This window comes from Pongo pygmaeus, chromosome 3, assembly GCF_028885625.2.
Source record: "Pongo pygmaeus isolate AG05252 chromosome 3, NHGRI_mPonPyg2-v2.0_pri, whole genome shotgun sequence".
NCBI lineage: Eukaryota > Metazoa > Chordata > Mammalia > Primates > Hominidae > Pongo > Pongo pygmaeus.
In genome coordinates this window covers 13,126,246-13,152,973 of record NC_072376.2, presented here as the reverse complement: position 1 = coordinate 13,152,973, position 26,728 = coordinate 13,126,246, and the positions used below count along the sequence as shown (strand labels likewise).

General features: G+C 39.9%; 1 long non-coding RNA gene across 1 annotated transcript in view; it reads right to left on the bottom strand.

The window, feature by feature from the left end:
• LOC129035680 (uncharacterized) overlaps positions 1 to 25,775 on the bottom strand; it is a 30,094-nt gene extending 4,319 nt beyond the window's left edge. Inside the window, exons 1-2 of the long non-coding RNA XR_008502279.1 lie at positions 25,544 to 25,775; positions 8,474 to 8,655 (exon numbers count right to left, since the gene is read on the bottom strand). This is a non-coding gene — a long non-coding RNA (uncharacterized LOC129035680). The remainder of the gene's footprint in view (positions 1 to 8,473; positions 8,656 to 25,543) is intronic.
• Positions 25,776 to 26,728: the final 953 nt, after the last annotated feature.

The window sequence follows — 26,728 nt, the reverse complement described above, 5'->3', positions numbered from 1 at the left end:
AGCCCCATTCCCTAAACCACATCTTTTACCATGGCTTTTTAGGGGACCACATGAGCATTAGTTAAAAAGAAGTTCTCCAGAATGGTATAATAAGAAAAATTACATTAGGACTTGGGCCTGGGATAAAATCATGCCAATAAAACCTGATGTTTGAGTATCCTAAGACTTGGTTTTCTCAGATGTAAAATATGAATGACTAGCAGGTAGTGAAACATCAGATCTCACCCTACTGTCCAGAGTCAGATCGTATCCTCCCAAAAAACATATGTTGAAGTCCTAACCTGCAGTACCTGTACAGGTGATCTTCTTTGGACATAGGTTTTATGCAGATTTAATTAAATTAATATGAGGTCATTACATTGTGCATTAATTTAATATGACTAGTGTCCTTCTAACAAGAGAAAAATTTGAACACAGACACAGAAACACAGGAATACTATCATGTGAATATACAGACATACAGACACAATGAGGACGGCCATGTGAAGACAGAGTCAGAGATTGGAGTGATACATCTACAAGCCAAGGAATACCAAGGGTTGTTTGTCTACAGAGACCAGAGACTATGACAGATGCCTGGAACAGATTCTCCTTCAGAATCTCTGGAAGAAATCAGCCCTCCCGACAACTTGATCTTGGACTTCTGGACTTCAGAACTGGGAAACAATAAATTTATGCTGTTTTAAGCCACAAACTTTGTGATATTTTGTTACAGGAGCAATAGGAAACTAATACACCTGCCACATAATGAAGTCGGGAAACAATTTCTTAGAAAGTTTAAAATGATAGCTGCAGGAAGAGAGAACCCACTCTTAGGTGGCCTGCTGCATCAAATAATGGAAGCCAAGTCACAGTGAGTTGAAGTCCAGTTCCTATTGGGGATTAGAAGATTATCTGTTAACACCTTCTCCCTTAGTCCAATTCTTCCTAGAGGAATATAATCCTCACGCCCACTAACCCACTGTTTTCAGCTTCTTCAATATGTGCAGTTGTCTTCACCCACCTGCCTTTTTCCTTTTTTCTGTTTATCTTTCTACACTGCTTTTTTAGTCCATCTGTACCTCAACTCAAACTTCATCTACTTTCTACTATCCCTTGTCACTTTAATTTAACTTGAGCACAGATACGCTGCTTCTGTGCCCAATAATTGATTTTGTTCTATTTGTCTTTAAACATGGCCATGTGTAGGGTCCCATCAACTCTCACATTTCACTCACTCCTTCTTGAAAAGCCTGTTTCAACACTTTTGTAGATACAAGGAAGCTAGTAGCTTAGTTTTGTATCTGATGTGTTTTAAATAGTCCCTAGATGTTCCATTCTTCATTGAAGAAAGAAGCTAAAGGGAGGGGAAATGAAAGTGTCTTTTCCAAATTAGGTGATTGGTGAATTTCAACAGGCCCAAGATTCCTTAATAAGAATAGTAACAGCCAGATTCAGACAAGCTGGCTTTGAATTCCCAAATCTCTGCTCTCCCACTGACTAGCTCAGTGTCCTTGCAGGAATTCCATAATTTCCGTATGCCAAAATGGTCAGGCTATAAAATGAGGTAACAGTGCTGCCTCTCTTAAAGAATAGTTTGGCCGGGCATGATGGCTCACACCTGTAATCCTAGCACTTTGGGAGGCCGAGGTGGGCGGATCTTCTGAGGTCAGGAGTTTGAAACCAGCCTGGCCAACATGATGAAACCCCATCTCTACTAAAAACACAAAAATTTGCTGGGTGTGGGGGCAGGGGCCTGTTATCCCAGGTACTTGGGAGTCTGAGTCAGAGGAACTGTTGGGACGCAGAGGTTGCAGTGAACTGAGATCACACCATTGCACCCCAGCCTGGGTGACAAGAGCAAAACTCCATCTCAAAACAAAACAACAACAACAAAAAGTTGGGAAGGTAAGTGGGTTAATAATGCATGTGTATTTTATGCCTGGTTCTTAGTAAGGTCTCAGTAAACATTAGCTCTTCCTATTTGTCTCCTAGATTTTTGGCAAATATTTCATTTTTACAATAATGCATTCACACAGTTGTCTTCATTATTTGTTTAACCAAGACCTTTGCATACTTATTTTTATGCAGTCTCTTAATAAGAAATTAAAGCATAAAATTGAAATATAAATCTAATAAAAAATGGAATAAATTTAAAAAAATTCCATGCTAGTAAATCTTAGTGGAGTGTTTTTTTTTAATTGCTTGCCACAGTTGATTTTACACCAGCATTTTATGAAGCATATTTTATTTTTTCTAAGTATTCAATTACATCAGATAGGTATACTAGTACAGGCTGATAGCTATAACTGGGAATAACAGTACATTTTTAAAAGCTTTTTTTTTTAAAAGAGAAAAAAACCTTTTAAAGTTACTGTCAAAGCTTTTCCTGTTTGTCTGAGATTGTGCACTTTAGGAATGAAAAGAAAAATTGAAATATACTAGAGGGAAGTTATACTCATTGGCATGAAATATAGGAGAAAAGCATGCAAAGAAAGCAGTCCAATATATCAAGGCAATTCTAGCTCTGGTCATTATACAAACTTAACATTACATCGTGGTGATATAAATTTCTTGAGTGAGTAGTTGATTCCTACTGGGATGGAGAAAATGTAAATGGAGCTGATATGCTTTCAAATAGATAATCTTTAGTTTTAATTTGAATAAATTTGGCCCAGAGGGTTTTTATTTGTTTCCTTTGATGAGGTTTTTTCTTTTCTTCTTTTGTTTATCATTTTTTGGAGGGGGCTACTATATTATATGATTTAGCAATTACATGATTTAGGCTAATTAGTGATTGAATGGAAAGATGAGTGAATCAATATATTTATAAAAGTCTGTTTTCTCCAAACAGTCTAAAAGACAAATACCAGATGTCCAGCATGTAATAGGCACTTGATAAAACATTTTGTCTGACTAATTCAATTTTATAGATCCTTTATTCTCCCAGATACCTGGTAAATTCTGCATCCAATAGGCATCAAATTTGGCTATTTATGTACTGTCGTTTGGCATGTATCTGTCTGATGCAAAGACAAAGTTACATGAGCCAGTGCCAGTGTGAACAGATTCTGATTATCAAGATCTACTCCCAAGAAAAGGTGAGGATACAGGAGGTGGAAGTACCAAAGGAAAGAGGAAACTTCCCTCTTCCCACCACTTACTTTAATGGAGGAAGTGAAGCATAAGACTTTAAAATTAGAAGGAATGAATTTAGTGTCCATATCTGTCACTTACTTGCTGTAAGATATTGGGCAATTTTCTTAGCTACCCCGAGTCTCATTTTTCTCACTTGTAAAATGGGAAGTATGCTTTCTCAGTGTTTTTCCAGTGGTGAGGATTCAATCAAAGAAATCTCATGAACATGTACATTAAACTTTAATGTGCTTCACAGATCTGAGACAATAACCACATCATCCACATTGGATGCAATAGAGAAGGTCAACTCTGTAAACCGTAAAAGCATAAAAGGTGAGAGACCTTCCACAGACAACTGAGGTTTAGAGACCTGTGAACTACAGGATCATATGACTCTGTTGAATGAATCTTTTAATTCTTTGTTTTTAAGCAGTTTGTATAATGTGAAATTAAATAGCAAAGCTTGACAGCAAAAGGAACAACACAGGTATATTTCAACACACCCAGCCTCTTCCACAGTCATTCCTATAACTCCCAATCATACTTTTACTAAGTAATAAAAAAGGTGCCTTCTTCTTAGCAAAACCCAAACAGCCACGATCTGGACTATGCCTGGAATCTCAGATGTTGTGTAAGACAGAAATGCATTATAAAACATGAGCTTGCCTCCCCTCAATGCAGCTTTATTGCATATTTATACCTGTAGTTCCTGGGTGTTTCTGAGGCAGGAGATATACTTGTTTATCATTTGGACTGGTTCCATTTCTACGCACCTGTGTGGAGTTTAATCTGGAAACCCCCTTCTGAGCCCCTTAAAGCTTTTTTTAATTTATTTTTTATTTATTTATTTTTGAGCCAGAAGGAGCCTGGGGAGTCTGCATAAATCCAAAGACTCCACATCAGGCACTGGCAGGAAGAATGTGTTGAGCTATGAGGCTTTTCCAGAACTTGCAGGATCAAAAACACAAGGGTGATATAGCAAGTGCACAGTGTCACAAAAGACAGGCACCAAATCACACATGCTGATCAGAATGCCTGAAGGTTGGCAGAATTCAGGCAGCAATTTCTCTTCCACCAATCTCCACTTGACTTTTCTTGGGAACCAACAGGGAGATGTTGGATTTGACTATTAATGAGTCAGTACACACTTTATTGGTCCTAAAGCACATTTGTCATGGCAATTTACATGAGTTAGCACCATGTTTCTAAAGCTTGCTACAGAATCTAGCAAGCATTTGTTTTAATGAGCTAACACACGCAGAATGACTTATACTTTTTATGGTATTTATTACATATTGTCATAAACACTATTAACTTAAATTATGGAACCATTTGCACACTCAAAGAAAAAACAAAGTGTTCATCATTAAAGCATGAAAGAATCTTTAGAGACACCCACTCCCGCACTTTGTATTCTGTTGTATATAGAAGAAAATCTGGTGGGATTCTTTGTCTCATCTTAGCTAAAAGGAAATCTGAAGCTCTGCAACTTGGCTGGGGTCCTGGAAGTCTGGGATGGAGAGGGAAGGTCCATGGACTACAGTGGGTTAAACATAGGGACCTTCCAGTGGGTAGACCCCATGAGAAAAACTGAAGCCAGCTTTAGATAAACAGGGAGCCAAGTTATCAATCCTTAATAACTAGGAAGGATAGTCCAAGTCATGGGAAAATTTAAGGATAATATACAGATTAACGGAGTCTGGAGAGCCTCCTGGAGTAAGCAAAACATAGCACCAGGCACATTTCATGTTAGACTGTACTCTTGGCTGTGTGGCAAGAAGCTCTGTCAACTTGGACTTAAGCTTTTCATAATAATTACTAATTTCCTGGCTCTTAGTGTACATGTCCACTTGCAACTGGCGTAAACTGGTTTTAAAGGCCGTATTTTGATGTGATGTGTCTCTCTAGGATTTTCTGGAATGCTAATATTCATCATCTCCCACATTTCATTAATCTCTTACACTCAAAGCTCTTTCTTGATGATGCTGCCTTCCTGAAAGTTAATGTGAAATGGTGATTTAAGAGTGTAGACTCTGGTTCACCAACAAGCTATTTGTCCTTGGGACACTTACTTAACCTCTGTGTTGTAAGCAAACAACTCAACCTCTGTGCTGTATGTAAACGGGCACAATAGTAATCTCTTTAGGGTTAGTCTGAGGATTGAGTTATAATATGCCAGGTCCTTAAAATAGTGCCTGGCAATTAATGAATGCTATTTAGGAGTTTCTAATATTTATTAATTTTAATTATGTATCATCCCTCCTCTATTGTCTAAGGCTAGCAATGTGCAGGGAAGCAAGCATGTAACAGTTTAGATTTAAAAAAATTAACAGCATTTGATTTTCAGCTTAATGGGTTTTTTAAAAATCGTTTTTCATTTTGAAATAAGAGAATGAGACACATTAGTGTAAATAAGCAGAATCGCTTTGAATGTAAACTGATGCAGTTATGTTAAATTGGTGACTCAAATTACATAATATTGTTATTACTTTTTTCCACATTTTGTTAAGACTATAAACCTTTGGATTGAAAAAAGTTCAATGAACCTCAAATTGAATAAATGTAAAATTCAAAATCATGCAAAACAAATCACTGTATCATTTAGAAATAGATATATATATGAGTAAAAGCAACAAATAGGAAAGGCAAGATTAACAAAAATTCAGGATTGCAGTTACCCCTGGGGAGAAGAATAGGGGGCTCAACGGCTTTAAGTGTATGGGTAAATTTTTTTCCTCAAGTGATCTAAGGGGTAAATAAGTAGTATTATTATTCTTTAAATTGAATATGTACAAAATATGTTTTGCAAGTATGCTAGATATCACAATAAACAGAAAATAAATTAATGAAGTTCATCCATTCTTTTTATGTGTTACTTATAATAACACTAGCCAGAAAACTGGGAGTCATTCTTGACCACTCCCTCACCAAGCAAATCTAATTAATTATCACGTTCTACTTCTCCCTACCTTCACTGTCACACCCAGGCCCAGGCCACCTTGACTCTCACCAAAAACACTGAAGTCCCTTCCTCTCTCTTAAACCCCTGCTCTAATCCAGTCTCCAGATAGCAGCCAAAGGAAGCGCTTTAAACCTTATCTCTCTTCAACTTCTCTATCTCTCCATCCCCTTTGCTATCAGAAGCAACAGGTGACAAGTAAATTGTCCAAAGTCGCACAGCCAGGAAATGGCAGAGGCAGGACTTTGGGTGATATTGGGAAAGGCTTAGCCACTGCCTCACACAGGGTAATCTCTGGATAAAGGACAGATTTATTTCTCTTTGAATTACTACTCATCTTCTTTGTCTGCTTAGTTTTCCTTAACTCTGACCTCAAACCACAATTTCCAAGAAATGCCTTCCTAAGTCCCTGGCCCCATTGCAGCAAGTCTCCACTGTGTGTCCTCCAGCACTTTGTACATTTCTAGTAACATCCCTCCTCCACTCTATTGTGACCTCCACAAGGGTAGGATCCTGTTTTGCCCACCATCATAGTGCACACCATATACCCTTGCTCACTCTGGTACTCTCCATGTCCATCTCTCAGTGAAAATGATAGGTTATCAACCAGATCTCTCATCTTACATTCCAACAATAAGCAATCTGGTCTGCTGATCCTGACCACAGAGCTGTGTGTGAAACAGGTGGGCTGGGGGACAGAGATCAGCCCTGGCCTATGGAACCCGAGATAGCCTACTCCGTGGAAGGGTTCTGGTGCCCAGGTGGAAATGAAAGTGAGTTTGGATACCCAAGACCTCAATCTCTGGAGCCAGTGAACAGGTCACAATTTAGCTCCTTCTTCCCCTGTTCTTTCAATCATATCCACTCCTCTCACTTGGAGATTGGGTGGAGGGCATCTGATGTCCATCCCAAGTATGCTGGGGCTAGTAGTGATACAGACCAAGGTGGCCAAGCAAGATAAAGTCAGGGTAGGGGTGGGAGGGTAGGGGCAGGCATGACCAAAGCTGTGGAGTTTCTCCAGAGAGCTGAATAAGCTTCATCCTGCTGAGGTCTGTCTCTTTTCCTTGGCAGCACTGAACATATTTACAGTTATTGTCCATGATCTTTCTGCTCCACAATAGAGGCAGGGTACCTTCATGCTCCTCTGAATTCTTGTGTCCAGCACAGAGCATGACCAAGGGCATATGTTCAAGAAATGGGTGGTGCGACCAACCCCCATGAGTCCTTCAGGTCTGACTCAGGTACTTCATCGCGAAGTCTTTATTCCTTGACACATTTTTTAGTTGTTTTGGTGTTCTTCACCATGGGACCCCATAGCCTTGGTGCTCTTGTATTGTGAGCTCAAAAGACATCTGCCGAATGAATGAATGGACACTTGCAGGCTGACTCTCTCCTGAACAGTTGCCAGGTCCAATGCTCTCTGTCTGGAATCCTCTTTCCTCTTCATTTACCTGCTCAGTTTATCTCAACATTTGAGGGATTACTAGATGCTACACTCTCTTACTGGGCTCAAGGGTCACTTCCTCCAGAAGGCCTTTCTGACTCTTTCCCTTAGGGGCTCCTCTACTCCATGGCCACTGCACCTAGGTGGACCTGTCTGCCCCAAGATCAAGATGGTACCTTGAAACCAGATCTGATCCATCTCTCTGTAGCCATCATGTGGCCATGCTTGGCACCAGTATGGGTTCAGGAAATACCTACTGACGGCATCATCTCTTAGGAGAGAGACAAACTCTGAAGCGGACTGATCCTGACTGGGATGCCAGCCCTGCACTTAATAGCATAGCGAAGTTCCTTTCTCTCTATTAGCTTTCTGAGGTAAAACAGCCTGCTGAGCCTGGAAACGAGGTCTAAACTCTCTGGCAGAGTTGCCAGGATAGTCATTATCTCCTCAACCTCAGGAGAGAGCAGGACAGGATAAACCCCTTAATATCTGGTACTTGGTAGTCTAGATAGCTGGGAACGGTGGGAGGAGGAGAAGTTAGAGTGGAATTCATCCTTTTCTACCCTAGTCTAAGGTTCTCCTTTCCCTCCACCCTCAAAGTCACCTAGAAAACAGAGCCCAAAAACTAAATACTGATGTTTTATTTGGGGAGGTAAAAACTCAAGGCATTAGGAGTGAGAAACAAGGGAAGAAACAAGAGAGGAAACAATGAGAAGTAATACAAGATGATGTATTACCAGGCTGGGCACTGCTTCATGACAAGCCTTGAGGAGAGACAGCAGTTGTTTCCACCTGCTACTTGGGAAGTCTCCCCATAGACTGTGCTATTTTGGAGAAATGGCACTTTGCAGCAATTCATGGAAGGGAGGGAAGAAGGGGAAATTTATCTGCCTGGCAGTTAGCTGTCTCCCATTTTCCATTAGTCAAATTTTACCCCATAAGTATTAACTCACCCACACTTCTAGATTTGCTGGTGGCAACTTGGGATGCCAGGTCTCATGCCCTGTGGTATGGCATTTTATCAATGTCTTTAGAGTGGTGGGAAGAGATAGAGACTCTATGCATGTGGCCAGGGAGAATCTGATATAGTACATATGTCCTGTTCAGTACAGTCCAATATTGGTTTTCTCATTTTCTGGAAGAGAACACGAGGCACAGTGATCAAAGATCTTTCCCAGGGTCACATGCTTATTAAGGATTTGAGTGCCGTCTGGCTCTGGAAACTGTGGAAGACCAAGATAAATAACTTGAATTTTATGTAGCAGGTAAATGAGTCACTACAGGGTTTTAAGCCTGAGAGGCACATGAGATAAAGAGCTTTTTAATGAAGCTCCCAATCTCTACTGTGCTCTACCTTCCCATCTGGCGAAACTCCAGCAGAAGCAGGTGGCCACAGAAGAGTTAGAGCATTGAAGACAGGTTTTGAGAAGTCTCTGGGTCCAGAGCTTCATTTGGGCTTCAAGTATTGCTCCATAATCATACTGTGTTCATCTAAGCCTCCACCTACCAAAGAGAAAGTAGAGAAGCCAAAATGAGAAGAGACTGACCTAAAGATGAGGAGAAGGAGGATCATCCATCTCTTCATCATCAGCCTATGGATCTGAAGATCTTGGCATCTGCTGATGAATCCTTTGGTGTTGCCTGAGGTGGTCAGATCTCATGAACTGTCAGTCGCACTGATCACATCTATGCAATCTATATCCGTTATATATCCACATATTTCGCCCAAGTTCATCAGAAGGGAAGAAAGGTCATGTACAGCCTTCCTACCTGCATGTGTAGGGCCTCTTACTTGGGCAGCCTGGTGCACCACCTGACACTGGCTTAGTTCCTCAGCCTCCTGATCCATTTCAGCCTGGTATCAGCTGTACATGGGGACTGTGTGGGGTCCAGATCCACTTCAGGCCAGACAGGAGACTGGTCACCGCAGTGTCACAGGTGGGTGTCCGGAAACCACCACATCCAATATTGCCATTTGGATCAACTACCCCTAGTAAAGTTCTGAAAAACTAGAACAACAATTGCTTATTGATTTGCACATACTTGCATTTCTGGAATTCAAGCATATAATAAAAATAAGCAAAAAAAAAAAAACTTTAGCATTTTATAAATACTAGACATATGTTCTAGGCCCATGCAATTATAATCAGGTTTTTGACTTACATGAGTGTCAGGTTGGCCATTCAAAATCATGTGGGGCACAGGATAATTATCTATTTCGTGGGAAGGACTATACAATGTATTACAGGACGTTTAGCCTACCTAAGCCCCGCCCTCCAAACACCAGTAGGCCCCTTCTGTCATTCATCATAATAATAAAAAACCACCTCCCCAAATTTTCAAAATGCCTCATTGGGTAAATTATTGCCCTAGAGAGTATCCAGGGCTGGGAGGTAGCTTATTGGTGGAGTGAAAGCCACAGAGTGGGCCAGATTGCCCAGGAAGTTCAGAAAGAGTAATAAAAGACCAGGGACAAGGTCAAGTGAAATACAAACATTTAATAAATAGGAAATGGTAAGAAACACCCTGAAAAGACTGGAAACAGACAGAAGAAGAACAAGTTTCAAGGCCAAAGGAGAAGAGGAACAGAAAAGGGGAAATAACGTTTTCTCTAGAAGACACGAGTCAATAGTGTCAAATGAAATAGATAAATTAGGTGAAATGAGGAACTGATGTAAGTCTACTGAATTTCACAATTAAGAAGTAATTTCCGAATTGTCCCAAGGCTGTCAGTGCTGCCTTTGTGGATTGAGAATGTATTGCAGCAAATTTGAAATTGGACATCAAAACTGGAGACACTACATTGTCAAATCTTTCTGAAAGGGGGAGAGAGATGGGAATTACGATTGACATGACTCATTGGATCAAGGCAACTGAATTTTAATTCACATTCCATCGCATTTCCTTCAAGAAGTACCTTATCATTCCATGCTTGTAAAATGCACAAGCAATGCCTGGCTTCAATCAAACTCTAAAGAAGAGTGTTTACTTGTTCATTTATTTGCTTTTAAAACAAAAAACATTTCTGATTTAAACAAGTGAGACTTTCTTGAATAAATTCTACAGTGGGAAACTGAACATGCATAGACCTTTGTCTTCCTCTTCTTGAAGTCCCTGGTAATATCTTTAAGTGTGGTCTGTGTACAGCTACAAACTACAGCTCATGTAAACAATAGCATGTTTCTTTCTCTTTCCCCAACATTAACGACTCTGACACTTCTTCTGTTTCTTTCCAGGAGACAGAGGTCAATATTGCTGTGTCTGAAATCCCATTGCAGAGTGTCACTAGGGCTCTTCACAATAACTATACCTCTTTTCAGAAACGTCAACAATACCTGGGCTGCAAAGAATCTCTTTGCCAAAATGTGTCTTTAGTCTTGAAGTTGAATTGGTAAAGAATATCATCCTCAGCATTTTATGTTAAGGGTAGAAAACTAGAGCATGTTTACATGCCAAAAAGGGCAAGATAAAGAGGGGGAGGCTGATGGAACAGGTGTTAAAATGATTCAATGATGAAATAAGAACATCAAGGCTGGGAGAAATTGAACTAAAACTCTTAGATAGAAGGAGACCCTCTTTCAGCATATAGAAGGAAAAAAGAAAGGTATAATCACACCTCTAGGGAGTGGGGCTTGGAGGGTGAGATGGTGCTTTTTAGAAGCTCATATAAAAGGGCCATATCACTTGAGATGCATTAGACTACAAATAATAGATGTCCTAAGTAAACTTGGGTTAAACAATAAAGATATTTATTATCTCATTTAAGAAGAAATATATCCAGATTTATTTAATAATAATGTGAAACAGTAAATCGAATTATCGGCAAATGACCATAAAAACTCACTCTCAGTTGCTAGGAAAGCAGGCCGGCTGTCATAAGGGAATGCAGAGTGGTTGCTACCTTCTCTAAGTGGGTGGAACAGTAACCAGCCTAAGCATTCTGTGGAATGTGACCATTGGCTCCCTTCCCCTAGCATTCCCAGACAATTTTTGTAAACTCATCGTTTTCAATAGATGATCCATGGTCCCTAAACCAGCAGCATCCATGTCACCTGGGAACATGTTAGACATGCAAATTGTCAGGGCCCACCTCAGAACACTGAATTAGAAGCTCTGGGGGTGGGGTTGAGTCATCTATATTTTATCAAGCACTACATGTTCATGCTAATGGTTAAAAAGCACTGCTGTGAACATCTGATAACCAAAATCCAGATGCAGGGACTAGATCATTGAGGGTTTCAAAAGCAATGAAGAGAACTTTATGGAGTCAAGCTGGAGAACAGTTCTGTGTGATACCTATACCATGCTGCTAGTAGCCACCCTCCTGAAGTCATTTCAAATTAATTCTCAAATTCAATTAGGAAAAGCAAAGGTTGCTGTTTTTTAGCAAATGTTGCACAAATTTGATCAATCACAACGGTATTCACAAGAATACTGCAGAGACAATGCCCTAAAGGGCTGATTCAGTTTTACCTGAAAATTTGCCTCAATAATATAAATCTGAGAAGTATAGTAAAAGAACACGAGAAAAGAAATCTGAGAAGTATAGTAAAAGAACACGAGACAGACCTAGATTGGCATCCGAGATCTATTTTTGACCATATGTATCTTAACTTCTCTGAGATAACTTTACTCATAAAGCTTATACACACTGATGTCTTAAAGTTACAGTAAAAGAAAGAGGATAACATGCACTATACATAGCACAGTGTTTGATGTGTCAGAAGAGCTTAGTAAATGATGTGAAAAAAAGCTCATTGCTGCGTGGTTTCTGTTGTGACTCTTGTAGTTATTGGTGCCTGGGTGTGATATTGAAAATGTAAAGAGGAGGAATGATAATAGCTGAAGTGAATGTCTTAGAGCTTTCGTAGGAAGTGCAGACTGGGAGAGGAGGGACATATAAAAGGCTTCCAATGCTAGAAATGCTTAAAATAAATCTTGAAGAATGAGTAAGAGAGAGAAGAGGCTCGAGGAAAGGTGATTCAAAGCTGAGGACACAACATAGATATTGGCATGGAGGCACAAACAACTCTGCCTTTTAGGGAATATCTAAGGAGTGTCGTTAGGATGAAGAGCAGGACCCATGACAAAGAGAGGGATGAGATGAAATTGCAGGCTAAGCCAGGGTCCTGATGTGAAGACCCTACTTGGTCTACCTAAGGAATTGGATATATATTTGAAGAAAATGTGAGGACTGGTGTGTTTTTAGCAGGAAAATAAGACCTGCTTTCAAAACCCTATAGAAGCTAAAGGGAGGAGAATGTACAGAAATGAAGAAGAACTTGGAGTCAGAGGACTTGTTTGGAGCTTGTTTTCATAAATCAGGAGAGCAAGATGAGGGCTGGGAAGAGCCATGAGGGGAGTGTGAGCGATTACCTTAAGAGATTTTAATTAAAATATGTTTTCTGATACATAACAGTATCCTGACTATCAAGACTTCCCACATTAAGAAAAAAAGAATAAACAGAATGGACTCTGAATATGTCTTATGTGACTATCAATGTGCCAGGAAAAATGCGGCTTGGTTCTTGAGTTTAACACCTTACAGTATCACAGGAAGAACAAGCCACACATGCCATGTACTGTTAGGAAAAGTCAAATTAAGTATGTGCTAAGTGCTAGTAGGTGTGCTTGAGACACAACTAAAGCAAGGTCTTAAAAAAAGTATTCTGGCCCCAAACCCAGAGTCCCAGGATATAGTTTCAACTTTGTCATTGCCTTGGAGAGCGGTGACCTTCACTGTCCCCTCTGTGTCTTATTTTTCTCCTTTATATAAATGACAAGATTGATTTGAATTGAAAAGATAAGAAAATGACCCAGGCAATGCTTCTCCAAACAGAGCTTATGCCTGCAACCTGGCATACTGAAAGTTACAGAAATGACAATATGCATCATCTCCTGATAATAAATCATTCAGATACTGTCCTTCTGTTAAAATAAATGTAGACATATCATTTGCATATAATGTAAATATTCATACATTTTAAAGATAGAACACAAAGCTTCAAAGACATATCTGGCTTGCAAGGTATAATAGACAGACTTCTAAGATGGCCATCAATGATCTACACCTCCTGGTATTTACTTCCTTTTGCATTTCCTGTCCTTTGAGTATATGCTAACCCTAGTCACAGAAAAAGAAATAATTAATAGAGTGAACAGACAACCTGCAGGATGGGAGAAAATATTTTCAATCTATACATACAATAAGGGTCTTGATATGATTTGAACCTGTGTCTTGCCCAAATCCCACGTCACAGTATAATCCCCAATGTTGGAGGTGGGGCCTGATGGAAGGTGATTTGTTTATGGGGGTGGTTTCTCATGGTTTCATACCATCCTGTTTGTACTGTCCTCACGATAGTGACTGAGTTATCATGAGATCTTGTCATTTTTAAAGTGTGTAACAACAACCCCCTCTCTCTCTTCCTCCTGATCCAGCCATGTGAAGTGCCTGCTCTCACTTCACCTTCCACCATAATTGAAAGTTTCTTGAGGTCACTCCAGAAGCCAAGCAGATGACAGCATCATGCTTCCTTTACAGCCTGCCGAAGTGTGAGTCAATTAAACCTTTTTGCTTTATAAATTACCCAGTCTCAGGTATTTCTTTATAGCAATGTGAGAACGGACTAATGTAGGTCTAATATCCAGAATTTACAAGAAACTCAAACAACTCAAAAAACACCAAGTAATCTCATTAAAAAGTGGGCTAAAGACATTAATAGACACTTTTTAAAAGAATACAAATAGCCAACAAGCATACAAAAAGATGTTCAACATCACTAATTATCTGAGAAATGCAAATTAAAATCACAATGAGATACCTTTTTACACAAATCAGAATGGCTATTACTAAAAAGACAAAAAATAACAGATTTGGCAAAAATTTGGAGAAAAAGGAGCTCTTATACACTGTTGGTGGGAATGCAAATTAGTACTACCTCTATGGAAAACAGCATGGCTATTTCTCAAACAACTAAAAATAGAACTACCATAGAATCTAGCAATTCTACTACTGAGCATCCACCCAAAGGGAAAAAAAATCATAGCAAAAAGATACCTGCACTGGTATATTTATCACAGCACAATTCACAACAACAAAGATACCGAATCAACTTAAGTATCCATCAATGAAAGATTAGATTAAATGAGGTATATATACACAGTGAAATACTATTCATTCATTAAAAAGAATGTCTTTTACAGTGACATGCATGGAACTGAAGGCTATTATCTTAAGTGAAACAACTCTGACACAGAAAGAAAAATACCAAATACTCTTGCTTATAAGTGGGAGCTAAAGAATGTGTAAACATGGAAGCAAAGAGTAGAATGATGGACAATAAAAACCCAGAGGGTTGCTGGGGTGGGAGGGGGGTCATGATGGGAGATCAGCTGGTGAGTTCAATGTGTGTTGCTCCAGTGCAAGCCTTGACTTCACCACAACGAAATATATCAATGTACCAAATTGCACTTACACCCCATGAATGTATATATTAAAAAAAATAGAATAGAACAGAATACAGCAAAAGTAATAGAAATAAATTTGCAAGTTTGGATTAGAAAAAACTAGAAACTCTCACTCTCTCTCTCTCTTTCCTCTCATTTAATCCCACCGATGAAGCCAGTTTTCATGTTCTCAGCTGCCCTACTGAGATGACCACCCGGTCAGAAACAGCCAGCAAAGAACTAAAGCCCTCAGTCAGACTATCCACAAGGACTGAACCCTGCCAATGCGTAGATACATGAACTTGGAAGCATATTCTTCCGTATTCGAGCCTTGAGATGATTGCAACCCTGGCTGACCCTTTAATTGTAAGAGATCCAGTGACCCCAGATAAGGTGTACCTGGATTTCAGCCCCATGGAAAGGATGAGATAATACAGGTTTGTTACAGTGGTAATCTGTTATGTAATGCAACATACACAAGGGGTCACTTTGGGCTGTGGTCAGAAACACCCACTGAAATAGTTTTTCCCTTGTCTCTGCCCTTAGCAGCAGTTGGTGGAAATGTCTATGAAACATCTTTAAGAAGAGCAACTTTTAATGAGGTGAGGGTAAGTGAAGGAGTGTTCCATTGAAAGGGCGACCTCAGATTCCAGATCTCTAGAAAAAAAAAAAAAAGAGAGAGATCCACTCTTCTCTGGGTGAGAAAGAGTTTATTTCTGCTGCTCTTTCTCAAGAACTTTTTTGAAATAAATGAAAGTAAGGGAGATTTGTAAAGACTGTCTTTAGAGATAATAAGTGAAATTATTATTGGCATCCATAACTCAAAGACAATGTGGATGAAAATGTGTAATGTGAATGTAAACTGTGCAATTTTATATGTGTTTTATTTCACTTTAACGTGGAGGTGTGGGTTGGCAGACAGATATATATGGGTGGCAGATATTTCTTATAATTAGCAGAAATTATTTACTAGTTTGCGCTTATCATAGGAAAAATGGAGGTTCTAGAGCAGGACAATCTGAATTAAAATTCCAGCTCATCTGCTCACTAGTAGGGCAAGTAAATTGCCTCTGTTTCTTCCTCTGTAGAATGAGTAGTATAATAATAATAATAATAATAATAATAATATCTCTTTATTGGTTTGTTGTAAGGATCAAATGTGTTAATTTTTGACATAGTATATAAATTATCTATTACTACATCTATGTAACAAACAACCTAAAATTTAGTGGCTTAAAACAACAATGTCTTTTTGCATGTGAGTCTACAGGTCACCTCGATGGCTCTGCTGATCTGAACTAGTATTGGTAGATCTCAGCGGGACTGGCTCATGAGTCCGAGGTCAGCTGGTGGATGGGCTGGTTTCTCTAGGGTGGTCTCATTTACATTGTCAGGAAGTTGGATAACTCTTGGCTAGGGTGATGGAGTTTGAATGGGCCACATGTCTCAGATCTTTCAGTAGCCTACCTTGAACGTCCAGAAGGTAGCAGCAGTGTTCCAAAAGAAAAAGAGGAAGCATGCAAGACTCTTGACACCTAGGGTTCTAACTGGTAGAACACCATTTCTGCCTTGTTCTATTGGTCAAAGAAAACCACAAGGCCAGCCTAGACTCTACCACTTGATAGAACTACAAGCTCATATGACAAAGGGAAGGGAATAATTGTCACTATTTTTGCTAACAATCCGCCATAGTTGTTGGAATTGAAATGCTAGCTGTTGTTATTATGATTAGACGAGGTTGTGGCATAATGATACATAAAGTCCTAGAATATCAGAGTTTTAAGAGCCCTCAGAGAACAATTAGTTTATATATTCAATGCTTTTATTGTATAAATAGGGAATGTAAAGAAAGCCAAGCCATTTGTTTTAGGTTTCCTGGTTAATGATGAGCTTGGACTAAAACCCAGATCTTCTGACACCTAGGCAATATTCTTCTCAAAGACTCTGAACCCTAATATATATGACTATCTATGAATGTACATGACTACATTATTATTATTTTTATATATATGTAATTAGAGTCATATTTTTACTTAGTCTACAAAATATTTTCTAGATACTTGCTTCTTTACTTGTTAGTTTAAGGCATATGAATGCAAAGATTTTGTTTCGCTTTTTGTGTGTGTGTGCTGATAGTACTCTGTGACGCCTAAAGGAAGCTATCAAGGATCTTTGGACAAGGGTCACAGAATGTTGAATTGTAAACATTTCCCAAAGCCCCAAGACATATTTCAACACTCACCTCCAGAAACCATTGTTGCATGGCTACCCAAGATAAGACCGGCCCTATTTTATAATTCAGATTTACTTCAGGGCAGAGGGAGTGAGGCAGAGCATCATAAACCCAGCCAATGGAATGTGTTATAAAAGCCCTTGTCCTTTCACCCTAAGGACAAGCTGTGGAGAAATGATATGGGAAATGTGGATAGAGAGTCCCTGCTTCTAGAGAGCAGTGAATTCTTAGAAAAGCCAGGCCAGCCCTCCCAGTGACTATAATTGCCATGGAAGTCCAGAGGGCTACGCATGGAGACACAATTGTGTTTGCTGCTCCTGCTGCTGTTGTTGTATTGCCATTTTTGGTTGTTGTTCTAATGGTCCTCAGCACATGGCATGGTGTCATTCATCCATTTGGGGAATATCTCAGTAGTGGGGAGCCAAGTGTTTTTTTCTTGTGTGTTGCTTTTGTCAGGATGATCTAGATTATGCTGCAGTAACAATCAAAAATTCCCAAACCCCAGTATGTTAAAACAAGAAATATGTGTTTCTTACTCTCATGAAATTCTCATTATGGATGAGCTGGAAACTGTACTATTTCTCTCTTCAGTGCCCAGGCTGGCAGAACAGCCCACTCAAAATCACTGCAGATTGTTGTGGCAGAGGAGAAGACAACATAGTGACTGAGAACTGTTTCTAAGGTGTTTTCTCGAAAGAGATAGCCTGGCATTTAACTGGGTGGGCAAAGCAACTCCTACAGCCATGCCTAACTGCAACGGAAGACAGAAGTGCAATTTTACAAGACGCCCAGAAAAAAAACCCAGAAACTATAATACTTTGAGGACTTTGAGGAGTTTGAACGTCTACTAGGCACATACTCTCAAGTTAAGGTTATAGTAGAGGCTAATGAGTGGCAGGTATATGAATATGTGCATCAACATTAAACCCTCAGATGTTATGACAAAGCTTGCAATGTCCCATTCTCTTTAGGCAAATGAGATTCTCCTTCATTTCACTCCTACTTATTAGAAAGAATACAGAAAAGGCAGTAAGACTTCTGTTCATGGGTAATCTCTTCTTTACTCCCATCCCATGGTAACCACCTCATCTGCTATTTTTATGGGATTTTGTTTCATGAAATTCCCTCTCTCTTCTGTATCTCCAGACACATCATGTATGTGACGTCCCCACTCCCAGGAATCACCCTTTCTCTTCCCATCTTTTCACAATCAAGAATCTTTTTTCTTTTTTTTTTTTTTTGAGACGGAGTCTCGCTGTGTCTCCCAGGCTGGAGTGCAGTGGCACGATCTCCACTCACTGCAAGCTCTGCCTCCCGGATTCACACCATTCTCCTGCCTCAGCCTCCCGAGTAGCTGGGACTACAGGCGCCCACCACCAAGCCCGGCTAATTTTTTGTATTTATAGTAGAGACAGGGTTTCACCGTGTTAGCCAGAATGATCTCGATCTCCTGACCTTGTGATCCACTCACCTCGGCCTCCCAAAGTGCTGGGATTACAGGTGTGAGCCACCGCGCCCGGCCTAAGAATCTTAAGCATACTCAGAATCAACTCTGCTCACTCTCTAGTCTCATATTCATTACATTTTCAGGTTCTACTCATACTCGAAGGGGAGGGAATAAGAAAAGGGTGAGAGTCAATGAGCTTATCTTAGAATTCTGCCTGCCACAGCAAAGGCCAAAGAACAATAAATGTCAAGTATAGGTGGGAGCACTATTTCACTTGCTTAAAATCTCTAACCCAATAGGATAACGCCTGTTGAATGAAAAAAAAAAAAAAAAAAGTGAATGAATGAGTACACGACTGAGTACATTCAGTGCTCTGAATCATCCTCTATAATGCTACCTTTATCCCTAACAGATAGTATCTGTAGTACTTGTTAGTAGTACCCTGGAGGGGTGTACTACCTGTTAGGGGTAGACTACCCAGACATCATGGATATCTTGGTCATATGAAAATCCTGGCACCCCAACAGGAATGCTTCTCACTATCTTACCTTCAATGTAGCATAATGCCCTGGCATAAAACCTCTGCCACTGGATGGTCAGGGTTCACATTTCACCTATCTTTTTACTATTTTGTCATGCTATCCAAAGTCACTGAACCTCACGTAGACTCAGCCTTCTTTTTTTTGTAAATATAACAATAATAACTGCCTCATAGTGTTTTCACAAGGATTAATTAAAATGTTGTAAGCACACATCTAGGTACACACTGAGTGCTCAACAAATGTTAGTTAACATTGTTATTATTGCTGTTGTCACTTTCGTCTATTCCTTTAAAGCATCAACACCTTGTTGTTCACCTCTTTTCTTTTTCCTCCCTTTAGTCTTCTTCTTTCACAGAAACAATCAGAAGCCTATTACATTTGCTAAAGTGCTGATACCAAAAAAACAAAATCACCTTTTAACCAGCTCACTCTCCCAAAAAGTGATAGGATTAATTTTTGTTCCCTCCCCATCACCCACTTCCTGGAACTAGACCACAAGGCAGAAAGTAGAACATGGGGGCTGAGAAGGCCTATTTTTTTCTTCATTTGAATACAGTGATGTGGATAGAAAGGGCCTAAAGAGAGGCTAAAGGTCTCAAAAAGAAAATCACAGATGGTTTATTAGAAATGGCTTTTCCATTAACCATCCGTGTGACTTTGGGTATGTTGCACTTCACCACTGCAGTCCTGTGTCCCCTCCTCTGCAGAAAGAGGAGCTTACCCTGTGATATCTGGCATCTCACACTGACATTCTGACATCCATGATACGAGGGCAGCACTGCAAACAGCCCAGAGCCTCCTGTGCAGGAATGGAACACACATTGTCCTGATAACTGAGGAAGGCTTGGCTTATTGATTTGACCAGCCTTGTATTGCCAGCAAAGAAAATGGTACCACCCTCTATGAGATAAAGCTGAAAGTCATGGAGCAGAAAGGCAGCAGGAATGGGAACTCATTAATACCAATACTCTCCAGGTCTATAATATTACATTGGATTCTACAGAGCACTTCCATGTATATCATCAATCTGGATTTCACAAACAATGGCATGGGGTAGGTAGAGCGGTTATTAGTATCTGCATTTGTGAGAGACCTAAGTTCAGGCGTCTGCCCAAGATGAGAGAGCAAAGGTTAAGACCCAAATGTATCATGGTAAACAAGTTAAAGAGATTTTAGGTCTATAGCCTTAGAGTTTTGTCTATTGTCTCTCTGGTAGTTGACCTTGGAACATGACCTTTTACAAATTCTCTACTCTGAGATTTGCACCTTCCTGACCTATAAAAGATGAATAATAATAATAATAATTAAAATATCAAAGGGTGGTTGCAAGGTCCACATCAGATCACATATATGATTCCACTTCACTGACTATGAAATGGTGAGCTTAGTTAGTTTTTTTTGAATTGCCTTGGCACCTGGCACTGCATTGTATTCACTCTTCCAGAAATGATAACTCATAGACAGGCAAAACAATCTACATCATGTGTCTGGCAGATTTATATTCCCGAAACTACTCCTTCATCTGTCTCACTCTATGTGTCACATTACAGGCTTAGCAAGCCCCTGACACTTCTCTCCCCAAATCTATGTCCCTGTCTTAAAAACTATCATAAGCTTCAACCCCACCAAGGACTTTTACGGTGATTAGATCCTCTTAATTCAGCCACTGCCCCCTCCACTGAACTCAGAGATGGATGGTCGCCTGTCAATCTGTCCAATTGGGCAATATCTACCTTGGTAGAGAGACACTACCTACCTACCTTGTTATTGGCAGGCCACAGGAAACAGAAGGAACACATACTTGGGAGGGGTGAAAATAAGTAATTCCAACTCTAAGCTGTTGGAACCTTCAATTATTTTGAGCCTTAAAGGAATAAGATCATAGGGCCTGAGTCAGATGATAGGCAGCTGTAACATAGGCAGCTGTAAACTTTGTTTCTGTTACTATGGATTAGCCTCCTCCTTCACCTATATTGTTTTATAAAATGAAAATGACTAAAGGGCACCAGGGAAGGGAAGACCCCTACCCTCTTATTGTTGATTTTTGTTATAGAGTAACTTCCCTCTTACCTCTCTCACACAAAGACCACAGCTGTCACATCATCTAATCCAGTAGTCCTAACTTTTTTGACACCAGGGACCAGTTTCATGGAAGATAATTTTTTCATGGGTAGGGGTAGAGTGGGAGGAATGGTTTTGAGATGAAACTGTTCCACATGAAGTACGCATCGTAGATCCCTTACATGCACAGTTCACAATAGGGTTCGTGCTCCTATGAGAATCTAATGCTACCGCTGATCTGACAGGAGGCAGAGCTCAGGGGGTAATGCTTGCCCACCCACTCTCACCTCCTGCTGAATGGTCCAGGACCACTGGTCTGTAGCCCAGGTCTTGTGGACGTCTGGTCTACTGGAATGTTAAATATACTCTTTTAAATTGGGAAGGAAATGAAAACAAGTTGTACAGAAAAGAAAAACTGTAAGTAATTAAATTGTTGTAACTCATAAACCAGCCTTGTATACAAAATGTTGTAATCCTGTTAAATTTTTTTGTTTGTTTTCTTCCTTTATAGGCAAAATCTTAACTTTTAACTTCAAAGAACTGACCTCACTTCTCTGATGTCTGTGTTTTCTAGGTGGCCATTCCCAGCTTTTCATGTGAATACACTCTTCAAACTGGATTCTGATCTTTCTGATTATTTCTCTCCCAGCTCTGCCACTGGCCAGCTGGGTGACTTTGGTGAAGTCACTGAATCCATCAGAAGCACAGTTTCCTCTTCTACAAAGTAGAAAATACAATTCCTGTCCTCCAATCCCACAGATTTCTGAGCATCAATAATGGAGGTGTTGTAGAATCACTTTGTGAATTCATGTGCTACGGAGACAGTCCTTGTTCCTGATTTGTTATTTAAATATTGTAATTTTGTTTGATTGTTTACTGAGGTCATGTCTGAAAACTCCCATCTGTAACTAATCTCTGACTCAATGAACTTCCATGATAATGTTTTAAGAGAGAAAAAGAAAAAAAAACCATATTCTGATTACCTACTAAAAGCTAGATAATGTATTAAATTGACTTGTATTGCTTATCTCCTTTTAGTCCCACAACAACCCTCTGAGGAAAATAGGATTCTCACTTCCCAGAAGGTAAGCAGCTGTCTTGGGTTTCTGGCCTGAGTGACCACAGGCTTAGTGAAGCTAATGACAGACAAAGGAGGACTCACGGGCTCTAAGCAGATCCTTGCGGGGTACTTGCTGATATACCCAGAGGGAGCTGTCCCACAGGCAGGCAGAACTCAGATCTGCACCTGGAAGGGGTCTTAGCTGAGCCTGGACACTTGTGGGTCATTCATGAGGAGGAAAATGAGACTGAGTGTGTAAATGTGGTCAGTCAGGGAAAATGTATAGACTGAAATATGAAGACCACAATGGAATACTTGGAACTAACATTTTAAAAATGGACTGAAGAAGAGAATGAGATGGAGAAAACTGAGGAGCTGCTAGAGAAGCAGAGGGAGTATGACAGTGAAGAAAGGTCTCACTTAACATTGTCAATAGGCTTTTGGAAATGGCAACTCTAAACAAAACAATGTGTGAGTGTGACAAAACCAATTTTACCATAGGCTAATTGATATTAACAAGACTTAAGTTTGTACCCCATATTCTGGTCAGAAAAACATTATACTTCTAAATGGAAACTCCAAACACTTCTAATATTAAACATTGAAATAAATGTGAGATATGCATGTGTTTAAGAAAAAATAATAAAAACAAGTTAGATAATGATTTACTTATTTACTCTAGTGCAGGATCTTGGGTGGCTGGAGCCTGTCCCAGCAGCTCAGCAGCCAAGTGGGACCCAACTCTGGCCAGGAAGCCGTCCCATCACAGCACACACTCACGCCCACATCCACACTCATTCAGACTAGGACCACTGAGACACACCAACAAACCTATTGTGCACAGCTTTGACGTGTGGGAGGAAACTGTAGTACTCAGAGAAAACACACGCAGACACAGACACGGGGAGGACTTGCAAACTTCACACAGACAGTGGCCCCAGCTGGGCATCAAATTTTTTTTCATAAACATTATAATGAAACATTGTTGAATTAAACAACATTATTTGAGAAACTGCCGTATGCCGCTGCAGAATTCAGCAAGAGGAATTTCAAGTAGGAGGAAGAGTTTGACAATGCTTACAATTGTTTGATTTTTATAATATAAGGATTAAAAAGCATCCAGTGAATTTGGCAGTTAGTTCTTCATTAATCACAGGGAGGCCATCTTCAGTGGAATCATGATGGCAGAGAAAGGCTGCATCACTGCAGTTTAAGGAATGACTGGGAAGTGAGGAGCATGCAGAGAGAATTAGTTGACAACCCCATGAGAAAGTACAGACTGGTGAGTGATAACCGGGAGAGGATGAAGGCTCCAGGGAGAGGTTTGTGCATGCAAAATGGCTGATAAACTTGTAGAAACCCAGCGGTTGTTCACAGAGGAATGGTGAGTCTGGAGTCCTGCCATCTGTGCACTACTCAGAGATATCTGAAGAAATGTGGTTCCAGCAGCCCAAAGCTAAAAAGAGACATTGGTAAGCTAGAGCATGCCCAACAAAAGTGATGAACATAAGAAAGTAATTCAACATTTCCGATGATGCACATACACACAATACACACAAAACACATATACAACATATGTATCACACACACGGAACACGCAAAACACACAACACACAAACACATATACAACACATGCATATTACACGCATACACACAACATGCATTAACCATGTATACAATGCATCATATGTACATCAGACACACATTACATACACAACACATCCAGTACAGGTAAAACACCACATACACATATATATCCACACACTAGACAACACACAGCATATATGTGATGCACATGTGCATATATGCACCACATACTTGTATGCACAAAACATCCACATAACACACACACAGACGCACACATACACACACACACACACAGTAGAGTTGCCTAGCAAGCCAAGGATATACATACCATAGTCTCAGCAAGAAGCATGGGAGGAAGGGAAGAGACTGATGTGTACTAGTCTTTGAAGGGCTACAAGCTCACATGTTTAACCAAGCAGAGAGAAGAGAAGGCAACCAAGAAAAAAAGGCATGAGAACAAGATGTGATCACCCTCAATCTCTGCCAATGCAAGCCACAGTACCATTGTGGGAGCAGAAACTGTAACCCTCTGAGCATACTGTTGGGTGTCCAGCACTGAATCAGAGTGAGCTACTATTCCTTTACAGAAAAGAAAAGACACTCAAACTGCTCCCCAACCACCATTTTTTTTTTTTAAACAATGAATGAGTGGTCTCTTGGAAACTCCCATGTCTACTTCAAATGTGCTGTTTGAAATGCTGAATATAAATCATTGTACTATAAAGACATACACACATGTTTATTGCAGCACTATTTACAATAGCAAAGACAGGGAACCAACCCAAATGCCCATTAACGATAGACTGGATAAGGAAAATGTGGTACATATATACCATAGAATACTATGCAGCCATAAAAAGGAATGAGATCATGTCCTTTGCAGGGACATGGATGAAACTGGAATCCATCATCCTCAGCAAACTAACACAGGAACAGAAAACCAAACACCTCATGTCCTCACTCATTAATGGGAGTTGAACAATGAGAACACATGGACACAGGGAGAGGAACAACACACACTGGGGCCTGTTGGGGGTGGGGGTTGAGGGGAGGGAACCTAGAGGATGGATCAATAGGTGCAGCAAACCACTATGGCACACGTATACATATGTAACAGAGCTCCACGTTCTGCACATGTATCCTGGAACTTCAAGTTAAAAAAAAAAAGAAAGAAAGAAAGAAAAAGAAAGAAAGAAAGAAAAAGAAAAAAGAAATACTGAAGGCATGGGAAGACCATTACATATAGTTGCTATAGACTCAATTTCTGTTGATAGAAAAAAGAGACTTAGACAAAGGGCACTGGGCCAAACCTGAGGTAGAAAGAAAAGAGATTTTCTGCCATCAATGGGCATCATCATTTCACACTAAGGCCACCGCTCCATGATGAGTCTTGGAAAGTGTTTTTGTTTTATCTGACTGAGTTCTTTTTTTGTTTTCTACACAGGAAGAATCCTAGACAAACATGAAAATTCATTCCTTTCCTTGTTGCCTCCAGTGAAAAAAGATGGAGATGAGGGAGAAATTTACTGTTTACTGTTTTTTTTTTTTTTAAGGTTTTTCGTATTTTCTTATTCCCCCCTGAGTAAAAAACTCTGGAAATGGGCTCCAGGCTCTCAACAACAATATTCTGTTTCCATTTCTTACTGCATTTCCTTTCTTTCCCAGGACTCTTCTGACAGTGCCAAGTTGCACACTGGGTTGTCATTGAATGTTCTGAAGTCGTGTAAAAGAAACTGGCACAAAGGAAAAAAAAAAAAGTTTTTCTCCTACTCTGCTTAAATTTGTCGTTGTCTCCAGCAGCGATATCCTTTCACTTTCCTGGTCTGACTTCTTGTTCTTTTTCTTCTTTTTTCTTTTCTTCCTGCAGATATTCTGATTTGAGCTCAGCACATACATTCACCCCAGAAGTTCCCAGGATGCCAATAAAGATCCTTGCCAGCAGACCTCATCATGTTCCTCTTGAAATGGTTTTGTCATTCTTTGGATGACTGTGGAACATCTAGTCTCATACATGCCTGTTTTTTTATTGAGTTTCTGCACAGTCACAACCCAATAATGCACCATGGTAAGATGTCCCAACTGACACAAAACTAAAGAGTCAAAATGCTCTCCGTTGTCAATTGCTGCTTAGCTCAGAGGCTATTCCAAGATTTGCCTTGAGTTCAAAGAATTGACCCAAGGTGCATTTATCTTTGAAAATATATATTCTGTACAGTGCTTCTTCCTTTTGCCTGGGAAAGTCCTGGTTTGTGTCTATCGCCCAGGAGTAATCACTTATGTCACCCATTTCATTCTCACAAGTGTCTCAGTTTGCACAGCAAGTTCCATAGCTAACAAGGATACAGTATACACTGGAGACACAAAGATACAAAAGACAGTATTCTTGCCTTAGAAGAGCTCAGTCTTTTTAGAAAGACAGGCAAGTAGATGATTATAATATAAGAGCTAAGATAAAGATATGAATAGAGTTATCTGACTTTGTCCCATCGTCTCTATGTTCCTTCTGTCCAGCACACTGTCCAGAACACAGAGGTGTTTAGTAATTTTATTGTTGCTGCTTTTGTTTTAACCAATCACAGTGTTCTTACTATAGACCAAATGTTCCCAATAATGGGCCATTCTCCCTTTCTTCTGCCCCATCTTTTCTTGCTCCATTATTTTCTTCCATAACTCTTGAGTCTCCTGGACATAAAACCTCAAAAAAAAAAAAAAATCAAGAGCATGGATGAAAATCACAAGGGTAACAAACTGATATGCTAGCTCTGAGTCCCTCCTCAATCTTTGCATAAAAATCACAGGAGCTGCTGTTGCTGCCCCTTTCCACGTGTT